This window comes from Ranitomeya variabilis, chromosome 3 (assembly GCF_051348905.1).
Source record: "Ranitomeya variabilis isolate aRanVar5 chromosome 3, aRanVar5.hap1, whole genome shotgun sequence".
Taxonomy (NCBI): Eukaryota; Metazoa; Chordata; class Amphibia; order Anura; family Dendrobatidae; genus Ranitomeya; species Ranitomeya variabilis.
Genome location: NC_135234.1, coordinates 34725318 through 34749924, shown reverse-complemented (window position 1 = coordinate 34749924; position 24607 = coordinate 34725318). Strand labels below are relative to the sequence as shown.

Below are 24607 nucleotides of genomic sequence, written 5' to 3'. Positions count from 1 at the left end.
TAGTATATATCTGTATGTCATCTCCTCCTGTATTAGCCCTCGTTCACACGTTATTTGGTCAGTATTTTTACCTCAGTATTTGTAAGCTAAATTGGCAGCCTGATAAATCCCCAGCCAACAGTAAGCCCACCCCCTGGCAGTATATATTAGCTCACACATACACATAATAGACTGGTCATGTGACTGACAGCTGCCGGATTCCTATATGGTACATTTGTTGCTCTTGTAGTTTGTCTGCTTATTAATCAGATTTTTATTTTTGAAGGATAATACCAGACTTGTGTGTGTTTTAGGGCGAGTTTCGTGTGTCAAGTTGTGTGTGTTGAGTTGCGTGTGGCGACATGCATGTAGCGACTTTTGTGAGATGAGTTTTGTGTGGCGACATGCGTGTAGCAACATTTTGTGTGTCGAGTTGCATGTGACAGGTTAGTGTAGCAAGTTGTGTGCAGCAAGTTATGCGCATGGCGAGTTTTGCGCGTGGCGAGTTTTATGTGTGGTGCCTTTTGAGTATGTGCAAGTTTTGTGTGAGGCAACTTTTGCATGTGTTGCAACTTTTGTGCATGTGGCAATTTTTCCGCGTGTGCAAGTTTTGCGTGTGGCGAGTTTTCCATGAGGTGAGTTTTGCACGTGTGGCGAGTTTTGCATGTGGAGAGTTTTGCGCGTGGCGAGTTTTGCGCGTGGCGAATTTTGAGCTGCGACTTTTGTGTTTCGACTTTTATGTGGCGAGGTTGGTGTATGTGTGGTGAAATGTGTGCTGAGGGTGGTATATGTGTTCGAGCACGTGGTAGTGTGTGGCGCATTTTGTGTGTGTGTTCATATCCCCGTGGTGGTGTGGTGATTATCCCATGTCGGGGCCCCACCTTAGCAACTGTACAGAATATACTCTTTGGCGCTATCGCTCTCATTCTTTAAGTCCCCCTTGTTCACATCTGGCAGCTGTTAATTTGCCTCCAACACTTTTCCTTTCACTTTTTCCCCATTATGTAGATAGGGGCAAAATTGTTTGGTGAAATGGAAAGCGCGGGGTTAAAATTTCACCTCACAGCATAGCCTATGACGCTCTCGGGGTCCAGACGTGTGACTGTGCAAAATTTTGTGGCTGTAGCTGCGACGGTTCAGATGCCAATCCCGGACATACACACATACACACATTCAGCTTTATATATTAGATTGAGAGTCCTCAGTGGTTGATACCTTTTAATGGCTATTTATATGGATCCAAGACGTCCTCACACTGGATCCTGTGACGTCACAGCTGAGATATATATATATATATATATATATATATATATATATATATAATCTAACACACATATTGCGTGTGATGCAAAGTGCCATAATGCCAAGCCACTGCCATACACACAACAGCCCTCACATTGATCACATAGGACGCGTCCCCTTTAAGAGGTGATGTCGGCGCCCCTGAGATATGGCAGCCCTCTCCTCCCCGCAGTGCCGGGCGGCCCCTCTCCCCTCAGTCTCCCCGCACTCACCGCGGCCGGAGACACGGACTCCTCGCTCTGCTCTTCCTTATTCTCTTCCAGCTTCCTGGACTGCCTGTGTCTCCTGCAGTGACGTAACTGTGTGACGTCACCGGCTACAGAGGCTGAGGAGGGTCAAATTCGGACAGTATGCAAAGTGTGTGTGAGGGGGAATGGAATGTGTGCTGTGACTAACACATACCGTACAGCCTCAGTGTGTAACATCTGACGAAAATGTGCAAACAGTGTAATATAGAGGCGTCACTCACATACATAGGTGCAGTGCCCCAGCACAAGGGAAGGCCCCAACAATGGTTATAGTATGATGCCCCCACATTGCCTCCCACAAAGAATGATGCCCCATAGTACTCACCACACAAAATTTGATGCTCCCACAGGACCTCCTACACAGTGAGATGCCCCGACAGCACACCCCATGTAATATAGTATGATGTCCCCGCACAAAATATGATGTTCCAACAGTGCCTCCCTCACAGTATGATGCCCCCATACTACTCAACACACAGTACAATGCCCCTACAGGACCTCCTACACAGTATGATGCCCCCGCACATAATATGATGCCCCACACATAATATGATGCCCCCAGAGCACACCCCATACAGTATGATGCCCCCACGCAAAATATGATGTTCCCATAGTACTCACCACACAGTATGATGCCTCCGCGCACCCCACAGATTATGATGCCCCCCCACAGTGCTACCCACAAACTATGATGCCCCCATAGTACTCAACACCAGGGCCGGACTGGCCATAGGGCAGTTCTGGCAAATGCCAGAAGGGCCGGTGGCAGTAGTGGGCCGCTCGAATGTGCCGCTGTCGGCACACTCCCCACGCTGTCGCGGCACACTCCCGGCCCCGCATTCAACTATACCGGCGTCATAGACGCCGGTACAGTTGAATGCAATGATGGAGGAGAGAGCGTCTGCTGACGCCCCCTCTCCCATCATTCCCCGCTCTGCCTGCCGCTGACACTGCGGGTGCGCGATGACGTCATATCATTGCGCACCTGCAGTGTGACCGGGCGGGCAGACTGCGACTGCTGAGGCCGGAGCCAGGAGCAGCGCGGGACACGAGGAGAGAGGTGACTAGTGTGTTTTGTTTTTTTTTTATCAATGAGTGATGACTGGATTGTGGAGCTATTGGGGGGGGGGGCTGCCTGCCTGCATTACTTTCTATGGGGGCTGCCTGCATTACTTTCTATGGGGGCTGACCGCCTGCATTACTTTCTATGGGGGCTGCCTGCCTGCATTACTTTCTATGGGGGCTGCCTGCCTGCATTACTTTCTATGGGGGCTGCCTGCCTGCATTACATTCTATGGGGACTGCCTGCCTGCATTACATTCTATGGGGGCTGCCTGCCTGCATTACATTCTATGGGGGCTGCCTGCCTGCATTACTTTCTATGGGGGCTGCCTGCCTGCATTACATTCTATGGGGGCTGCCTGCCTGCATTACTTTCTATGGGGGCTGCCTGCCTGCATTACATTCTATGGGGGCTGCCTGCCTGCATTACTTTCTATGGGGGCTGCCTGCCTGCATTACTTTCTATGGGGGCTGCCTGCCTGCATTACTTTCTATGGGGGCTGCCTGCCTGCATTACTTTCTATGGGGGCTGCCTGCCTGCATTACTTTCTATGGGGGCTGCCTGCCTGCATTACATTCTATGGGGGCGGCCTGCCTGCATTACTTTCTATGGGGGCTGCCTGCCTGCATTACATTCTATGGGGGCTGCCTGCCTGCATTACATTCTATGGGGGCTGCCTGCCTGCATTACTTTCTATGGGGGCTGCCTGCCTGCATTACTTTCTATGGGGGCTGCCTGCCTCATTACTTTCTATGGGGGCTGCCTGCCTGCATTACATTCTATGGGGGCTGCCTGCCTGCATTACTTTCTATGGGGGCTGCCTGCCTGCATTACTTTCTATGGGGGCTGCCTGCCTGCATTACTTTCTATGGGGGCTGCCTGCCTGCATTACATTCTATGGGGGCTGCCTGCCTGCATTACTTTCTATGGGGGCTGCCTGCCTGCATTACATTCTATGGGGGCTGCCTGCCTGCATTACTTTCTATGGGGACTGCCTGCCTGCATTACTTTCTATGGGGGCTGCCTGCCTGCATTACTTTCTATGGGGGCTGCCTGCCTGCATTACTTTCTATGGGGGCTGCCTGCCTGCATTACTTTCTATGGGGGCTGCCTGCCTGCATTACACTCTATGGGGGCTGCCTGCCTGCATTACTTTCTATGGGGGCTGCCTGCCTGCATTACTTTCTATGGGGGCTGCCTGCCTGCATTACTTTCTATGGGGGCTGCCTGCCTGCATTACTTTCTATGGGGGCTGCCTGCCTGCATTACATTCTATGGGGGCTGCCTGCCTGCATTACTTTCTATGGGGGCTGCCTGCCTGCATTACTTTCTATGGGGGCTGCCTGCATTACTTTCTATGGGGGCTGCCTGCCTGCATTACATTCTATGGGGGGCTGCCTGCCTGCATTACATTCTATGGGGGCTGCCTGCCTGCATTACATTCTATGGGGGCTGCCTGCCTGCATTACATTCTATGGGGGCTGCCTGCCTGCATTACATTCTATGGGGGCTGCCTGCCTGCATTACATTCTATGGGGGCTGTGCTGCATTATATTGTATGGTGTCTGCCTGCATTACATTCTATGGGGGCTGGCTGCATTCCATTCCATGGGCCTGTGCTGCATTATATTCTATGGGGCTGGCTGCATTCCATTACATCGGCCTGTGCTGCACTATATTCTATGGGGCTGGCTGCATTCCATTCCATGGGCCTGTGCTGCATTATATTCTATGGGGCTGGCTGCATTCCATTCTATGGACCTGTGCTGCATTATATTCTATGGGGCTGGCTGCATTACATTGTATGGTGGCTGTGCTGCATTATATTGTATGGGGCTGTGCTGCATTATATTCTATGGGGCTGTGCTGCATTATATTCTATGGGGCTGTGCTGTATTACATTCTATGGGGCTGTGCTGCATTTAATTCTATGGGGCTGGCTGCATTACATTCTATGGAGGCTGTGCTGCATTACATTCTATGGGGCTGGCTGCATTACATTCTATGGGGGCTGTGCTGCATTACATTCTATGGGGACTGTGCTGCATTAAATTCTATGGGGCTGTTCTGCATTACATTCTATGGGGGCTGTGCTGTATTACATTATATGGGGGCTGTGCTGTATTACATTCTATGGGGGCTGTGCTGTATTACATTCTATGGGGGCTGTGCTGTACTATAGTCTATGGGGGCTGTGCTGTATTATAGTCTATGGGGGCTGTGCTGTATTACATTCTATGGGGACTGAGCTGTTATGCTGGATACAGCTGTAATTATATGTTATATAGTCGTGTTACACTCCCCTCACTTCTTGTAGCCTACAAGTGTACAAAGATATTATACAGTCACCATGCGACAAGTGGGCCTGTGTGACTTCAAATGCCAGGGCTGAATTTTAGTCCCAGTCCGGCCCTGCTCAACACACAGTATGATGTCTCCATGCACAATATGATGCCCCCACAGTATACCCCATGCCATTGCACACCATATGAGTCAGCAGAGTACACCCCACACAGTATAATGTCCCCACAGCTCCTCCCACAGTATAATACCCACACAGACTACCTCCCACACAACTTGATACCCCCACACAGTATGATGTCTCCAAAGCCCCTTTATATACAGTATGATGTCTCCACAGCCTCCATATAGTATGATGCCCCCACACAAAATATGATGCCCCCACAGTACTTCTCACCCAGTATGATGTACCCACAGCCCCCCCCCACACACACACACACAGTATGATGGACCCCACAGAACTCTACACATTATGATATATACTTAGATAACCCCTTTAAAATGAACATTAAAGGCACCCCAGAATGTCGAACAATGTGCAGAAACTCTCTGTATTTGTGCAGGGTTTACACAAACCTTGCCTCGTTTTGGACTGAGACTTGCTGAGATTGGGGTAATTGTGCCCAATAGTTCCTGATAATTCGGCACTGCTGGGAACTATGCCTAATGAGGTGCTGTCCTACCAGGATACGGGGGTCCTGTGACCCCCGTTACTGATTCACGGAGTCAGCGTTCCCCATGGAGAGGAAGCCATATTTGCCCTTGGTGCTGCATTTTCCATTACATGTTTGATAATTACGGGAGTTGCCGAGCCCGCAGTGAGTTTGTTATGGTTGACCCTTGGCTGACATTTTTAGGGGTCATTGGCCACCACCATTCTACTGAATGGCTGGGCATACTGACAAGTTGATGTGTATTTCCGCAGCAGAAAGGGTTAGTCCTAAAAAAAAGTACATCATCCCCATTCCATAGAATAGAAAATCAGTAACTGATGAATGGGGGTCCTACCGCTTGGCCCACCACATCATCAAAATTGGGGCTCTGGATCCTTGGAACTGGACTATGCAAAACCTATGTTAATGTAGCAAAAAATACAATGCTCCATTCATTGTCTATGAGACTGTGGAATGCAGCGCTCAGCAATTTGCATCAGTCTAGTAGACAATGAATGGAGTGGAGGCAGCGCTTGCTCAATCCATTCAATTCAAGACCGGTATCTGCCTTTTTCAGGATCAGTGGGGGTCCCAGCAGTCGGATAACCAGTGATTAGTAAGAAATCCCATATACTATGGATTGAGAATAACTTCTTATGGTTAGAGAATAACCCTGCAATTCTTATTTGATTCAGTGAGGTTCTTGGACCAAACATTATAAGGAAGAAGGAGCATCATAATATAACATAATGGTGCATTATAATCTCATAACTGTCTATTCTCTTCACTTTGTCGGGCCTGAGGGTCGGATTGCATCACATTAACCTCAATGCGGGTTTCCTGGGATGAGGCGGGATTCCCAGTGGACACCAGTTTGCACACTAGTGTGAGGTCTCGGGCTGCTGACTCACTGTGGCGTGCTGACAGGGGATGAATCAGCGTTTCCTCACTCCACGACTGAAGCTGTTGTGTAACTGAATATTTCATCACAGCACAACAATTACCAGAAATGCAACCGAAACAAGAGATTCTGCTGAAGTACACCGGATCAAATGTTCTGTTTTATTCCCTAGGAACCATGTGATTCCATATTTATATGACTCCTCATATTAACGGGCCATATTCCCGTACACAGAGTATAAAAACCTAGGAAGGTGGGTGATACAGTAAGGGTATGTGCCCACCATCTGGAACTGGCAGCACTTTGGATGCAGCGCATGTTCGCTGCCGTCTATAGAACGCAGATGAGTCCACATGTGTTCACAGAACCGTGCGGAATCACCGCGTCCAATACATTCTATTAGTGAAATTGACATGCTGCAGTCTGGAGAGACGTGATACATGTCTGTCTCTGTGGGTGAGCCGCGGGCTTCTCTGGACGCATAGTGGACAGCGTCCAACCCGCAGCATTTCCTGATCGTCTGCACATACCCTAACAGCAAAATAAACTTGGTCTTAGCTGAAAAGAGCAATCATGCTCAAATATTGGCATATGGTTGTTAAATAATACCGCCATACCGCCACACAGTACTATAATATCACCATAATATCATACAGTGTTATAATACCGCCATACCACCACACAGTGCTATAATACCGCCATACCATCATACAGTGCTAGAATACAACCATACAGTGCTATAATGCCACCATACAGTACTAGAATACCACCATACAGTGCTATAATACTGCCACACAGAGCTATAATACCACCATACCATCATACAGTGCTATAATACCGCCATACCACCATGCAGTGCTATAATACCGCCATACCACCATACAGTGCAATAATACCACCATGCCACCGTACAGTGCTAGAATACCACGATACAGTGCTAGAATACCAGTATACCACTATACAGTGCTATTATACCATCATACAATGTTATAATACCACCATACACTGCTATAATACCCCCATACCATTATACAGTGATATACCACCATAAAGTGCTATACCACCATACCACCAAACAGTGCTATAATACCATAATACAGTGCTATGATACCACCATACCATCATACAGTGCTATAATATCACCATACCATTGTGAAGAAACCAGAGTATATCTTAATTACCCAGACTAATATGTTTTTGCAAACCAAGAAGAATTGACTTTTTATCTGTATATTAGCTTGTGAATTTAAGTGTTTATGTCTGGTGGGTCAAGAAGGCAGACTTGCAAACTGATATACTATTTAACATACTGTGTAAAGGTACCATCACATTTAGCGACGCTGCAGCGATCTAGACAACGATGCCGATCGCTGCCGCATCGCTGTGTGGTCGCTGGAGAGCTGTCACACAGACAGCTCTCCAGTGACCAACGATGCCGAAGTCCCCGGGTAACCAGGGTAAACATCGGGTTACTAAGTGCAGGGCCGCGCTTAGTAACCCGATGTTTACCCTGGTTACCAGTGAAGACATCGCTGAATCAGCGTCACACACGCCGACTCAGCGATGTCTGCAGGAGATCCAGCGACGAAATAAGGTGCTGGCCTTCTAGCTCCGACCAACGATGTCACAGCAGGATCCTGATCGCTGCTGCATGTCAAACACAACGATATCGCTATCCAGGACGCTGCAACGTCACGGATCGCTAGCGATATCGTTGTTAAGTTGTTCAGTGTGAAGGTACCTTCACACGAAGCGACGCTGCAGCTAGCGACAACGATGCCGATCGCTGCAGCATCGCTGTTTGGTCGCTGGAGAGCTGTCACACAGACCGCTCTCCAGCGACCAACGATGCCGTGGTCCCCGGGTAACCAGGGTAAACATCGGGTTGCTAAGCACAGGGCCGCGCTTAGTAACCCGATGTTTACCCTGGTTACCAGCGTAAAATGTAAAAAAACCAAACAGTACATACTTACATGCGTCCCCCGGCGTCCGCTTCCTGCACTGTGTGAGCGCCGGCAGTAGCAGGGCACAGCGGTGACGTCACCGCTGTGCTGTGCTTTCACTTTCACTTTGCGGCGCTCAGTCAGTGTGGGAAGCGGACGCCGGGGGGACGCATGTAAGTATGTACTGTTTGTTTTTTTTACATTTTACGCTGGTAACCAGGGTAAACATCGGGTTACTAAGCGCGGCCCTGCGCTTAGTAACCCGATGTTTACCCTGGTTACCAGTGTAAAATATCGCTGGTATCGTTGCTTTTGCTGTCAAACACAACGATACACGGCGATCGGACGACCAAATAAAGTTCTGAACTTTATTCAGCAACCAGCGACATCACAGCAGGATCCTGATTGCTGCTGCGTGTCAAACTAAACGATATCGCTAGCGAGGACGCTGCAACGTCACAGATCGCTAGCGATATCGTTACAAAGTCGTTTCGTGTGAAGGTACCTTAAGTCTGTAATAGTGACTTGTACATAGTGTGTGTTTATCTTTGTTTATTGTGTGCTGATATGCTAATTGCGTATTGTATTCTGCAACCAGTTTGTTGACTTTGAAGGTAGATAGGAAAAGGCTGTGAGGGGGACTGAAGGACACTGGGTAATTCTAAGGGTACTGTCACACTCTGCAACTTTCCAACGATCACGACCAGCGATACGACCTGGCCGTGATCGTTGGTAAGTTGTTGTGTGGTCGCTGGGGAGCTGTCACACAGACAGCTCTCCAGCGACCAACGATGCCGAAGGCCCCGGGTAACCAGGGTAAACATCGGGTTACTAATCGCAGGGCCGCGCTTAGTAACCCGATGTTTACCCTGGTTACCGTCGTAAATGTAAAAAAAACAAACCGTACATGCTCACCTTTCGGTGTCCGTCAGGTCCCTTGCCGTCTCCTTCCCGCTCTGACTGTGACTGCCGGCCGGAAAGTAAACACACAGCACAGCGGTGACGTCACTGCTGTGCTCTGCTTTCACTTTACGGCGGCACTCAGTCAGAGCGGGAAGCAGACGGCAAGGGACCTGACGGACACCGAAAGGTGAGTATGTACGGTTTGTTTTTTTTACATTTACGATGGTAACCAGGGTAAACATCGGGTTACTAAGAACGGCCCTGCGCTTAGTAACCCGATGTTTACCCTGGTTACAATCGAACGCATCGTTGGATCGGTGTCACACACACCGATCCAGCGATGACAGCAGGAGATCCAGCGACGAAATAAAGTTCCAAACGATCTGCTACGACGTACGATTCTCAACAGGGTCCCTGATCGCTGCTGCGTGTCAGACACAGCGATATCGTATGGATATCGCTGGAACGTCACGGATCGTACAGTCGTAGCGATCAAAGTGCCACTGTGTGACAGTACCCTAAAAGTAGCTTACAGGCCTCGGGTATAAAAATGCTCAGAGAACAGATCTGAAAAACACAGAGCTACCAGACGGAAATTCTGCAAGATACGCAATGGAGGAGAGACAGGACTGCAGCCAATTCATCATGGCACCATCACGCGGGACACTGATCTAGGATTCTATAGGAAACAACCTAGGGGTTTTCGGCTCCGGTTGGAAGGACACAGATCTGATCCAGTGACCATCTCTGAACCATGGATATGTTTGGAGAAAGCCAGGGTTGGGACCCGCTGGTCGCCTGGTTCCATGGAGACAGTCGGATAAGCTAGGTGGTGATTCTCGTGTCAACTGGCTTTGGACCTTGTACGGACTCTGTGGACTGTTCTCTGTCATCTTCCTATGCTTGTCGATATCTCTTCTCTGTGGGTGTATCACAGGTGGGATAGCGACCCTGGGAGCTCGGACATAACATCTACCATTATCCCAGTGAGTCAGCGGAAGGGTGAGGCCCTGTAATGTGCACCATCTTGGGGTAATTGCTGAGATTGTTCTGTTTGCTATTGAGTGTTGTGGTTCAATAAAGTATTGTCACACTGTTTTACCCTCACCCTGTGTTGTCTGTGTAGTGTATTGCCCACGGGGAGATAGAGCGGGTGTTCAGTGGTATGAGCCCTGGTCCATGCAGTCTTGTTAAAGGCAGACTTGTTAAAGGCGGACTAGAGCACTCACTGACCCCGTTCATCCACAACCATCATACAGTGATATAATACTGCCATACTACCATACAGTGCTATAATACCACCATACCATCATACAGTGATATAAAACCGCAATACCACCATACAGTGTTATCATACTATCATACAGTGCTATTGCTGTGCTTTGATGAATTCCAGGAAAACGTTACCTGCCTGCATTGTGCCCCCTGTACAGTTTGGCACCTCTGACCCTTAGTTTCAGTGACAGAAAATGAATGCTTAATGCTTCACCACCAGACATCTAGGACAATTTTAGCTTCCAACTCTATGGGAACATTTTGGGGAAGACCCTTTTCTGCTCTTAATGACTGCGCCTAGTGTACAAGATCTATAAAGAGATGGTTGGGGGAATTTGGTGGGAAGATCATGACTGGTGGACGCACAGAGGTCAGACCTCAGCCCCATCCAACAACAAAACTGAAGAATGTAAGCCCGGCCTCTCCCCAACATCAGGGTCTCTCCTCACAAGTGCTCTTCTGAATAAAAAAAGGCAAGAAATCCCACAGACACCTCCAAAAATCTTGTAGAAATCCTTCCCAGAAGAGCAGGAGCCGATATATCTGCAGAGGAACCGACTCCATATTAATGTCTATGGATTGACAGTGGGAGGTCATGAAAGCTCCTGTAGGTGATGTGGTGGTGTCCCATATTGTGTATTTCCTATCTTGTCAAGTCAGTAGGAAAAATGTAAGCGTGGCATAGTCCTCCCTAGCTGTAGTACTATAGGGATGTTTGCAGTATTCTCAGTTCCTCCTTAGTCATTGTCTGATTGAGGAGCCAATGTCAATATAAAGAAGTGACATGTCATGTACAAATTTTAGAAGTAAAGCCCATGGGGTCCCGGCACTGAAAGCCCCCACTGACCACTAGAACAAAGAGGCTGTGGTGCTCTGCTGAGATCTATGCACATCGGCCTCCCGACGACTCTTTTAATGCCATGTACATGGCCCATATGCAGCAAATATAGGAGAAGAGCCAAGAAAAGCCAACTGGAGACTAGACGGGTTATCAAAAATAGTAAAAAGGTGCAATAGGACAATAGGTATGGAGACATTTAGCTGGGTGCCCTACCCCGACCTTGGTTTCTCAGAAAATATACGGTAGTTCTCTTTTTAGCCATATTTGGCACATTGAAATACCTGGTGTCAAACTTCTGACCCAATTCTACAAACACTTGACTGGAGAGATGACTGCAGTTGATCGCAGCTTTCTCCATTGAAGTGAAGATCTGAAGTTTTGGGTTGTATTAATCACCTAGGCAGGTTAACAATGCAACTAGTTTTACACTGACGAGCAAAAGGGTGACAATGTTTTGAACTTTTGACTTTCGGGCTCCATATCTCACCTTCCACTATGGCTTTGATCGTGAGACTGCCATCATCTCATAGACAATCATCTTGGATATCTCATATATAAATTTGACTTGCAACGATATAGCGTATGGTTAGTTATGCAGATTCTTATCACATCACTGCATTGTTACTGTTTTGCTCCTGGTGATGGAAAATATTTTTCTTCCTGGATACTACAAATTACAACCTGTTCTCACATTCCCTAAGAGCTCAGTGTGTTATTAGGTTGATTTCCAAATGAAAGGTCATTGGTTCGAATTGAAGAGCCACCATGAAGACGATTTCCCAAGAAAGGAGAAACAGCATCATCCAGCTCATCGATAGCAGTCTCTCTGCCAAGAAAATTGCCAAACTACATCATGTGAGGCCATCACAGCTGGAAGAATAGGAAATGAAGTCAATTGATTAATTCAAAAGCCAAGAGGTGGACGTCCAGGTAAAATATAGAAGTCAATAAGTCAGCTTATCACAAGGTCTATCAGTTCTGGTGTGGCAAACATGGCTTTGGAGGAGGCTCATATGCTTCGTAATAGTGAGATCACAGAAGTCCATGAAGGCACCGTGTGATGCACCTTACACAAGTCTTGAATGGTGGCCTGAAAAATGGTGAAGGAGCCTTGAATTCTATATCATCATTAGAAGAATCGGCTCATGTGTGCAAAAATTACGAAAAGTGGACAGTAGAAGATTGGAAACTGATGATTTGAAGCGATGAGAAGAAAGTCAATAGACTAAGCTCTGATGGGTACAAATGGGTCTGGAAGACACATGGGAAAAGGGGGCTAACGGATTGAGAAATCAAAGGCACTGTCAGGTGCAGTGGAGGAATCTTGATGATATGAGGCTGTTTCACAGTAAAAGGCATTGGATACTTGACCAGGATTGATGGTGGTCTCACTGCCGATGGGATCACATGATTAATTAAGATACAAGTCGCAAACGCAGTTTAAAAACATATATATCAAAAAAGGTAAAAAAGACAGGATATAGCATAATAATATAAAATCAAATAGAATAAAAACAATAAAATGCATACAAATAATAAGAAAACGGGGCAAAAGTGCAGCCATTATGTGACCTTTTCAATGTTGAGACTTAACCCCTCAGGTGCCAGTGTGCCGAGTTTAAAAATCCAATAACTTTCTCTTCTTACTAAATTGGTAGAGCGATCTGGCATATCATTTGGTATCTGATCTATGATGGTAAGATTTAGTGAACTTAGGTTCCTATTATGTACTGCGAGAAAGTGTTTTGACAGACTATGCATTAAATACCCATTCCGGATGTTCTGACGGTGTTTATTCATCCTTGCATGCATAGCTTGTATCGTCCGCCCGACATATTGCAGCCCACAACCACATTCGATCAGATAAACTACATAGCTAGAGTGGCAATTTACATGGCAGTTAATATTAAAACTGATGCCCGTAGTGTATGACCGAAATTATTTTGCTCCATTACTGATGGAGCCACAACATAAACACTTAGCTGCCCTGCAAGCAAAGCAACCCGGATTATGGTGTGTCCGGCAACTGGATGTGGATGAACACTCACAAGTTACGTTGCTGGGAGCAACGATGTTACAAAGGGTGCGATTTTTTCTGAAGATGGTTCTAGGTTGCGCAGGAATATGTGCTGATAAAACTGGATCCCATTTCAAAATGAACCAATATTTTTTCAAAAGGATTCGTACGACCCCATGTGATTGGTTAAAGGTCGTTATAAAACTCCATTTAGTGAAATCAGAGGGTTTAACAGACCTATTATTCTTATTTTTAATCTGCTCAATGCATTCTGTTTGTGTGAAGGCTCTGGCTCTTGTGAATGCATCAAAAACCAATTTTTTAGGGTACCCTTTACTCTTAAAACGATGTTTCAGGATATCGGCATCTTTGAAGAAATCACTGTCTTTAGTGCAGTTCTTCCTGATCCTCCAGTACTGCCCATAAGGGATATTTGAAATCCAATTAGGGAGGTGGCCACTGCTAAAACTTAGATAGCTATTTACGTCTACCCTTTTGAAATGCGTGGATGTTGAAAAGTGACCATGCGGGGCAACATGTACCAATAAATCTAGAGATTGGTTTGCTTTACTAGATAAGTTGGCTGTGAATTGGTTGGTGCTCCTTTATATACTCACTCTGGCCCACTCTCTGTATACTGCCACCTGATGAAGACGGAGCTGTTCCGTCGAAACGCGTTGTGGATTTCAATAAACAAAGAAACTTTTAATCCTTTCATCTGTGTCCTGTGCGCTCCCATGTGACCGGAGTATCTTGCAACTCATCCTTTAGTAAACTGCACATACTTATCGGTACATATTGCAGCACTGGCTGGCAGTTAGTGGCCATGTTGCTGGTGTGTGGCAATATATGCCACCTTCCTCTGATTTCTGGGCAAGGGTGTTAAGGGCTTGCCAGTAGCATTGAATCTAGGGGCAAAAATAACCTGATCCTACGACACAAATTTACTTCTACATAATCTCTATATTTGCTTCAATATAATATTAAAAGGGGTAGTTTGTGTAAGGAATGATTAGAGGATACCTTTCTCTGTAAATATTGAATCAAGTGTTTTAGCACTGCTCATTAACACTCCTTCACAGGGGCCCACCGGGGAATTCATCGGTTTCCCAGTGGGCCAGTCCAAGCCTGCTTTAGATGAACAACTACAACTACATGTCAACGTACCTTTTAGACTGGGACTACAACGGGACTTGCACCGCGACACCGCTCTATGCCGCTGCATCACAGCCTAATTCATGTGAATGGGGTTGCATTGTGACCCGCAAGGTACCTTTGACACGACAAGTATCAAGCATTTTTGCAGTTTGCTTCTCATTGGTTAGTATAGGTTATTATTGTCAAATCTCAATGGAAAAAAAAACATATCGGTGTACACCACCATTAAATCAAAGAATATAGGGAAAAGGGGTGAAGAATTGGAACGGGATGAGTAATAAATTAGCGAAAATCGGGTCTCAACGGAGTAAATAAGAGAGTGAACGCCATCAAAATGGTAAATACCAGGAGAGGTACAGTTACCTCCATATATATTTGGACAGAGTCAACATTTTTCTAATTTTGGTTATAGACATTACCGCAATGAATTTTAAACAAAACAATTCAGATGCAGTTGAAGTTCAGACTTTCAGCTTTCATTTGAGGGTATCCACATTAAAATTGGATGAAGGGTTTAGGAGTTTCATGTGTCCGGCCCTGATGATGTGCTGGCGGGTCCTTGTTCTGCGTCAGGGACTCCCGGTAACGTGTCCGGGCCACCCAGGGGCACGTCCGAGGAGGGACCGCGTGATGCATTCCGGCCCTGGTGACGCTTGACGCTTCTGGGGCAGGCCCTGATGACATGGCCAGGGGGCGCCCTGGTAACGTGTCTGGGGTGGGCCTTGTTGACACAGCTGGGTGCTCCAGTGGGGCGTCGGAGCAGGCAGTAGCATCGAGGCTTAGGGGTCATGTCGGTGTGGTGTGCTTTGCCAGTGGTCACGTGTTCCGTGCCAGCGGGGGGCTGGACACACTGGGGACCGCATCACAGGGGGCGCGGCTGATGGGCTCTGGGGAGGAGATCTCTGCAATGGCGCCGAAGACCAGGTGACCTGCTGACCCGGATACAGGATGGGGGTGTGCCCTGATCCTTTTCTGAAAGGATGGAGTTGTGTGAGCAGCAGGAGCAGGTACATCTTGTACAGCAGCAGCTTGGTCAGAAGCCTCGACGATACAGTGACAGTGCGGGAAGTGGCCGTGTAAGTGACAGTCTGGATTCTGCAGGGAGCTCCAGTCAGGGGAGCTCCAGCAGAGTGAACGATTCAGCAGTCTCGAGGGAAGATCCTTCGGCTGAGATGCATCACCCTTGTAATCTGGTACCTATTCATTTGATTCAAACTTGTAAGTGATTTACGTGAAATTTTACTCTGTGATGTAGTCTTCACCTTATTTTCCTCCTGATTCCTGCCAGGGAAAGAAGTGTGCAGGGAAATCAAGACATAAGGTGTGTGCAGTTTGCAGGTTCCCCTTGCTGCCTAATTTCGCTACGAGTCTAAGGGAAATTATTAGGACTGAAGTAAAAGAGTCCATGATGTCCCTGTCCCAAGGAGAGGCCCATAACGGGAAAGAAAAAAGGAGGAAGACTAGGTCCCCGAAATGGGACACTTCTAGTGACTTTCTCAGGGGCGAGGATTCTTCTGGGTCATCTTCATCAGCATCTTCTTCTTCGGTTCTGTTTCCCCATAGACTGGGTGGATAAATTGGTGAAGGCAGTCAGGAAAACTATGGGGATAGTAGAGACAGAGCCTGAGCAGTCAGATCAGGATGTCCTGTTTGGATGACTGGACCAGAGGAAACGTAGGTCCTTCCCCTTGAATGATGAGATCCACTATCTCGTATACTGAGAGTGGAAAAGACCAAAGAGGAAAGGTTCCCTTCCCCAGCGTTTAAAAGGAGGTATCCTTTTTATGATCCAATGCCGAGTTCTTGGGATAAGGCCCCGAAACTTGATGGGGCAGTAGCCAAGGCGTCAAAAAAATCCTCTTTGCCCTTTGAGGACATGTGGACTTTAAAGGACCCAAAGGATAAGAAGGCGGATACCTTCCTTAAGAGAACCTGGGAGATGTCGGCAGGAACTCTAAGGCCAGCGGTAGTGTCTACATGTGTGGCCAGGTCTATTATGATCTGGTTGGACTGACTAGAGACTCACCTGAAGGAGAGATCTTCTAGAGAGACTATTCTGGAGTCATTATCAATGATACAGGGTGCCGCAGCATTCTTATCAGATGCCTCAGCGGACTCGATCAGGTTGGCCCTCGAGTGCAGCCCGGAGAGTGTTGTGGCTGAAATGCTGGCTCGGGGAAATTCAGGCCAGGTCTAATCTTTGTGATATTCCATGCGAGGGGATGTACCTGTTTGGGCCTAGCCTTTCAGGGACCGAACCAAGTGGGATGACAGAAGGAGGAAAGGTAGGGGGCTCATGTTTGGGAGCTCCCATCCGGAGCATAAGAAACCACCTCAATGACTGCCCGCCCAGGTGGGGAGTAGGCTGTCAGCCTTTTACCCTGCCTGGATTAAAATCCAATAGTGACTGGGTTCGTAGACTGAGATTCTTTCGATCCCACTGGACAGGTTCATGGTAACCCCTTCCCGGTATTCCTCCGCAGAACAACAAACCCCTGGAAGCAGAGGTCCTGGAGCAGTTGCGTAAGGCTGTCCTGGTGGAGGTTCCCTTGTCAGAAAGGGGTAAGAAGTTTTATTCCCCCTATTTCTGACTCGGAAGCCAGACGGCTGCTTTAGAACTATAATAAACCTAAAAGGTCTAAATCAGTTCTTGAAAGTGTGCCCATCAAAATGAAATCAATTACATCTGCAATAAAACTAATCTTTAAAAATGGTTTCATGGCAGTGTTGGATCTTAAGGATGCATACTGTCAGGTGTCTGTACCTGCGGAGCACCAGCGGTTCCTCAGGGTGGCGGTGGTCATAGAGGGCACAATTAGACATTTTTAATTTAAAGCTCTCCCCTTTTGGTCTCACCATTGCCCTTCAGGTCTTCACGAAGGTGGTGGCAGAAGTCATGGCACATCTACGTGAAACCAACTCCTTGATTATTCCCTATCTGGATGATTTTTTTTATTGTGGGCAGGTTAGCTGATTATTACTCGACATAAGTAAAAGGAATAATGGCCACCTTGGGACACTTGAGGTGGCTATTGAACATTAAGAATTCACGCCTAGAACCTCTAAAGGTGCAGGAGTTCCTAGGGCTAATTCTAGACTCAGAGAATGAGGAATGTCGACTACCAGCTGGAAAATTAGATAACATTCAACATCAGGTGATGAGAGCGTTAAACAGTCCCTCTCTGTCCCTTAGAAAGGCAATGTCTTTTTTGGGGTCACCAACCTCCTGCATCCCAGCAGTCCGGTGGACTCAATTTCATACGAAAGCCTTACAGTGGGACATCTTGCTTAATGACAGATTCCTCAGGGGGTAACTGGATGGGTTAATTACTTTATCCCCATCTTCTTTGCAAACTCTTATGTGGTGGTTAGACTTGGCTAATCTATCCACAGAGGTTCCCTGGGTAAATCAGATATCTCGGGTAGTCACAGAGCTGCTAGCCCGACAGGCTGGGGGGCTCATCTGGGTGAGGCAATGGTCCAGGAAATTTGGAGAAAAGAGCAGTTAGGTAGCTCACCTAACCTGAAGGAACTGATGGCGGTGGAGCTACCTATAAGAAGGCTCCTTATATCCCTACAGGGTCATAATGTCAGGATCCTGTAGTGCAGCGGGGTGACAGATAGGCAGGGACCACAGAAAGTTCATCATAAATGGTGTCTTTATTTTTATAACTCACACATAGGAGTGTTGTCCTCCAGATCGCAGCCGGGTTTCCAAAACACAGTCCAGAACTCAGAACCCGTTGCCGTGGACAATGGCTCAGCCATGTCTTTTGGGTGCGTCAGCCACCTGAAAGTCCCAGTTCTGTGTTAGCTCCACATAGACCTGGGTTGCACAGAGCATCCTGCTCTGCAGCCTCCAAACTCCAACACTGACACACCGAAGGCAAAACTGACAGATTTATATGGAATCGTGGCCATAGAGCCACTTCCAAAACCCGGAGTGGAGAGAGGGATTCTCCCCACTACCAAACCTGCAAATCCCTCTAAAAATAAAAGCCTTAATGGGTTTTCCTAAAAATCTGACTGAGTCACTACTTGGACCCAATCCATTCTTTCTTTCATTTTGCCTTGAGACTCAGGCGTCCTGCTGTGAACAGAATAGACTCCAGCAGGTTTAATAGGACTCCGTCCTCATCCTGAGGAACACATATCGACCCTCGCATATGATCCCCCTCATTGCCTCACGATCCTCTCACAATCAAGTGACGGTGTGCTACATCAACCACCAAGGGGGAACCCGGTTCAAACCCTTAATGGAGTGGCGGATCAATTGTTTGAAGTAGCGTCAAACCATTTTCTATTACTGTGTGCTCTTAACATATGAGAAAAAGAAAACATCAGAGCAGACTTTTTAAGCCACAACCTATTCAGGCAGGGATACTGAATGATTCCATCTTCGAGCAGATTGTGCGGATGTGGGGTCATCCGGACATAGACCTCTTCACCACCAAAATAAACAGAAAGGTGAAGCAGTTCTGTTATCTCAACACCAGGGAAAAGCCACTGGCGGTGGATGCCTTCCTGATCAGGTGGAACTTCAAGCTAGCTTATACTTTCCCCCCATTAGCTCTGTTGCAGCTAGTAGTGAGGAAGGTCAGAGAAGACAGGGCAAGAATTATTGCCATTGCCCCCTTTTGGCCCAGAAGGGCATGGTTTTGTGGCTGAGGACCATGTCGGTCACCGAGCCTAGGGTGCTACCGGAGCACCTAGATTTATTAAGGCGTTAACTAGATCTAGACCCATCCTTAAGGAGAGAATAATGCCGTGGGACCTAAACCTGGTCCTTACAGCTATGACAGGTGCCCTGTTTGAACCCAGTGAGTCAGCCCCAATAAAGGTGCTTTCCCTTAAAGTAGCCATCCTGGTAGCATTAACATCTGCCCGAAGGGTGAGTGATATTCAAGCTCTTTCCACCATATACCCAGTTCCTGGAGGATAGGATTATCCTAAAGCCAGATCCATCTTATTTACCAAAGGTAACCTCCAAATTCAATAGGTTGCAGGAAATGGTTCTACCTTCCTTCCTTACTTCCCAATCCTAAGAACCAGAAAGAAATGAAGCTTCATACACTTGATGTCATGAGGTGCCTGTTAGAGTATTTGTCAGTCACTGATCCTTGGAAAAAGGATAATTCCTTATTTGTGTCCTTCCAGGGAGCTACAAGGGGCCTTAGGGTGTCAAGAAGCACTTTAGGTAGATGGATCAGGGAGGCCATTTCATTAGCTTATACGTCAAGTGGCAAGACAACGTCAGAAGGTCTGAGGGCTCACTCCACATGGGTCATGGCAGCCTCCTGGGCGGAAAGATTAGAGGTCTCGATCAAGCAGATATGTAAGGCAGCTACATGGTTTTCTCCTTCCACCTTTTATAAACATTATAGGCTGGATATGGGTGCTTTTTCCGATCTTACATTTGGAATACAAGATTTCTCTTGCGCATCACCCCTACTCTGGAACTCTCTACCACAACATATCAGACTCTCACCTACCATCGAAACCTTCAAAAAGAACCTGAAGACCCACCTCTTCCGGCAAGCCTACAACCTGCAGTAACCACCGATCGACCAAACCACTGCACGACCAGCTCTATCCTCAACTACTGTATCCTCACCCAACCCTTGTAGATTGTGAACCCTCGTGGGCAGGGTCCTCTCTCCTCCTGTACCAGTTATGACTTGTATTGTTCAAGATTATTGTACCTGTTTTTATTATGTATACTCCTCCTCACATGTAAAGCGCCATGGAATAAATGGCGCTATAATTATAAATAATAATAATAATAAGGGTACTCCAAGCTGTAGTCCCTCCCTAAATTTATTACCTTCCTGTAATTCTTTTGTGGTACTGTCATGGGAGACCGAATAAAGTCTTAGTTACTTACCGGTAACTGTATTTTTCAGAGCCCATGACAGCACCCTTATATTCCCTGCCTTCACGTGTGGGTGAGCACTTCTTCCACTTGTAAGTATTCATGGTTGTGAAATTATCTGGTGTTTGGTGTATTGTATGTTTTCTGCCATTAACCATGGGAGGTCCTCTCGAATTCTGTAATCCAACTGATGCGTGCGAGAGGTGCCGCTCTTTTATGTCTGTAGGTTTCCTGTCCTTGAAGGGCGGATCCCCTCTCTCGTGGAGCTGTCATGTGCTCCTAAAAATACTGTTACCGGTAAGTAACTAAGACTATTTGTACTAAAGAAATAGACACCCTGTTGGTATATGAGAATTGTTCATCATTATAAATTAGATTGCATAATTAAGGACACACCATTGGTGTATTAAATTGTAGATAATCACGGTAGTATATTACAAAGTAGATACCCTGATGGTATATTAGAGTGCTCTGCAGGGTTTTCTTCAGCGCTGCTGTTAGCTTGCGATGTATGTTCCAATATATTATAAAACTATTGATCTGAAATTTGGGAAACCTGACAGCATTGCCAGTGATCTCCAAGGCTGTCACTTATGGTATTCACTGGGAGGGTTTCAGTACTGAGCCTCCGCCGCTATATATTACGTGCGGCTTGTAGCAGGAGCAGCTAGGTTAAATATACACTTGCCGCTCGGTTGCACATGCGGTCATAGGGAGAAACAGTGTGCTGACAGATCAAGCACGCAGTCTTCCCTGAGAGTCACAGCCTGCGTTTGTCTCATATAGTAAGGGTATGTGCACACGTTCAGGAATTGGCAGCACTTTGGACGCAGCACATGTCTGCTGCGTCCAAAGCGCTGCCGTCTAATGCATATTGGTGAATCCCCATGTGTTCATTGAACCGTGCGGATTCACTGAGTCCAGTAAATTGTATGGGTAAAATTTATCTTGCGGAGGATTGCGTCTCCACAAGAAAAATAGACATGCTGCTGTCTGGAAACACGCGCTGCATGTTCGTCTCCGTGGGTGAGCTGCATAGTGGGCATGGGATTTCTTGCAATCCCATCCACTATGCTGTAACATCAATACCCTGCAGGTTGGACACTGCGCAAGTACACAGCATCCAACCCGCAGCTGTTACTTATCATGTTCACATATGCTTAGAGACTGTGCGGGCAGTTGAATGTGTGACACCTGCCACACAATCCACCACATGGTCAGAGGGGGAGACAGCGTGCTGATCACTCATGCACACAGTCTCCCTTGAGGTGCCCACCTGCATCTCTTACAGTTAGAGAACATGCAGGAGTCAAGAGTGATCAGTATGAGTAGGATACAATGTGCCAGTACTATTCTGAGATCACATCAATATCAGGACTAAGTCCCTGACGCGCGTTTCACCAGTATACAGGCTTTTTCTAAGGGCACGGTCAGCCCCATCCGCAGGATATTTATACATTCCATCAAGATTGACAGATGGGCCGGCCAATCATCACCTTTAATTTGGTGTATGGGGATTTCAAGGTGATGTCATTCAAAGAAGAAACCAGATTAATTTCCTTTCAGGACTTAGGATTCAGTTAAAATAACAGAGAGTTATTAGCTTAGAAGGGGTTATATTACAATGCACTATGTTCAGATAAAAGTTTTATAAATTATATATTAGTTATAAGGTATCATATTCAATGGCTAAACCTTATCTAAATCTCGGAATTTTATCAGAATAAGTGCAAATTGTTGAAAAAATAGGAATTACATTGTTATACCCTCTATTAAGACAGCTCCTGCTGTCTGACTTTTAGAAGTGTGGAAACCATCTCGTGAACCATTTTCTTTGTGTGCGCGTTAGTTGTGGCACCACCCTCTGTAGATCATCCAAGTGGCATGATTCAGCACAGAAGGAGCACTTCTTCCAATAAATGCAACAAACAGGAAAGTGATGCCATTGCAAGGGTGTAGTCAGAAACGGTAAAAACAAGACCAAGATCATAAGGCAGGGCATGGACTGGCTGGTGGCTCTCCCAAAATGGGGGGTGACAGCTGCATATATCTCTATGTAGATGTCACACTTGGGTCAGGAGAACCCCCTGTCCAGTCCATATCCTGCATTTCGATCTTGGTCCAATTTATACGGCCATCTGACTGGGCCCTTAAAGGGAGTTTGTCAGAACCAAGTGACTGTTCAAACTAGGCACTGGCACTCGATGCTACATTGGCGTAGCGCAAATAGTTCAGTGCTTCTATCTCTGCCCTTCTTTTCCTAGATTGACATATTTGATGAGATAGATGAAAAACAATTAGGTTGGACAGTAAACTAACCTGTTTGTCCACAACAAGGGTGCAACGAGTGTCTTAGCTTGGTTAAAACAGTCATAACTATGTGGTAAATGATATGTGAAATCTCTGCTTGCAGATCAACTGGGCATTTTTTCAGAGTCTTCTCAGCAGAGTTGACTTTCACCCCTCCCTTGCAGATGCTGCCAATCCAGATGTAGTAGAGCTGTGACTGTAAGCATCTAGAAAGGAGGAGTAAAAGCACACGTCGCCAGAGAAGACTCTGACGAAATGCCCAGTTGGTCTGCAAGCAGAGATTTCCCATAGAGCACTCCAGAAGCAACAAATGTGAATATCTCAGGAATGGAGTGACGCAGCGCAAAACAGATAAGTGCGGCAGAATCAGGGAAGCTCAGGATCTCTTAAAAAAACATTTATTTTTAAGCAAGTCATGGAATGCTTTTTTAAAGCCCGGAGTCCTTACAGATTTAACATGTCAAGATTATCAGACTTCACGGTAGTGCGATTTGGGGTTCAGAAAAATCCAACAATATCAGCAGGCACACTTTTTATCTGTTCTTACTAGCAGTGATAATGCGCAATATTGCACTGTGGTCTACCTTCATCACAAAGCATGAGAATGGGGGTACCATATAGATCTTTAGAGTACATTTTCATGGGGTGCATAAACTGCAGGTGTTCTGGGTGCAAAAAAACCCCTACAATGTATCAGGCTTCATTCAGACATCCGTAATTATTATCCGTGTTTTTCCTGGATTGAAAACATTTTAGTCTACGGGTCTGTTCACATGTCCCTTTTTTTTTTGTTTGAAGACTGAAAAAAAAATGGAGACATGTCTGATTTTGATATTTGTATGAGGTTCTTATAAAAAAAACGGATATCTCTGGGATACGATCCGTGCTTCATCTGGATCTGTCTGTGCTTCACTGAGCCATTGAGAGAAGTTTTGAAAAACCTCTATCATATTTTTTTTCGTATGTGAAAAACTGACACACGGATCCAAAAATGGGTCCAGGGCGCTGAAAAAAGAAAATCAGCTGCACATTTGCAATGCAAACAATGAAATGTTCAGCAAATCCTCAGAATTTCCACAGTATTTTTTTACATATTTTACAATGGATTTTTCTCCCATGGTACAGACCTTTAATCCTTTTTATCGCCAGCTAGTAATAGATGCGCTTACCTTAGAACATATCCTTCATTTTTCTGCAGCTTCTCCTTGCAGTAGATGAGGTGCTGTGCGCACTATGACTTATCTCTCCTGCGAACGCTCACAAATATATAGCGATGGGGAAGGAAAAAATGTTCTAGTGAAATTTTGAAGGAGAGATAAGAAGTATGAAAAAGTTGAAAGCGAGAGACCAGCCGGCTAATCTGCTCGGGCCCAGCCGTGTGGAAGTCAGCTGATGATGAGTGATGCATCATACTAGGAATTCACCCCAACCCTCTTCTGTAGAAAGACTCTTCCCATAGTATTACTGTACTCCGCTACGAACAGCAAAGAGCGTTTATACCCAAATCCCAAAGTCCATGAAATATAGAGACATTCCTTTAACCTGGCAATTTACAATCCAGAAAGTCTCAGTGATCTTTATTGATCTATATCCTGATGAGTTGCACTTTGTTACGCACCCGTGAGAACTATTAAACACACATTTGTATCGTAGACTCACTGTGCCGTGGACCGAGGAGAGCCTGGAGGGGCATGGTTACGCGAACACCCTTCCCTAGAGCCCCTGATGGTGGCATTAGACTCGGCTCTGGATAGACGCCAGGTGCTACTCTTGGACAGACCTTGAACACACAGCAGCTGACCACCAAAGGGACAGGAAGCCGCAATGATAGGTGCTGGCAG

General features: G+C 46.5%; 1 protein-coding gene across 2 annotated transcripts in view; it reads right to left on the bottom strand.

The window, feature by feature from the left end:
- BACH1 (BTB domain and CNC homolog 1) overlaps nucleotides 1–24025 on the bottom strand; it is a 48193-nt gene extending 24168 nt beyond the window's left edge. Inside the window, exon 1 of one of the 2 annotated variants that reach the window (XM_077293953.1) lies at nucleotides 23936–24025. The gene's annotated coding sequence lies outside the window, so the exon portion shown is untranslated. Of the gene's footprint in view, nucleotides 1–1493; nucleotides 1623–23935 lie in introns of those variants that run through there. The other variant, XM_077293952.1, reaches the window with a different exon arrangement.
- Nucleotides 24026–24607: the final 582 nt, after the last annotated feature.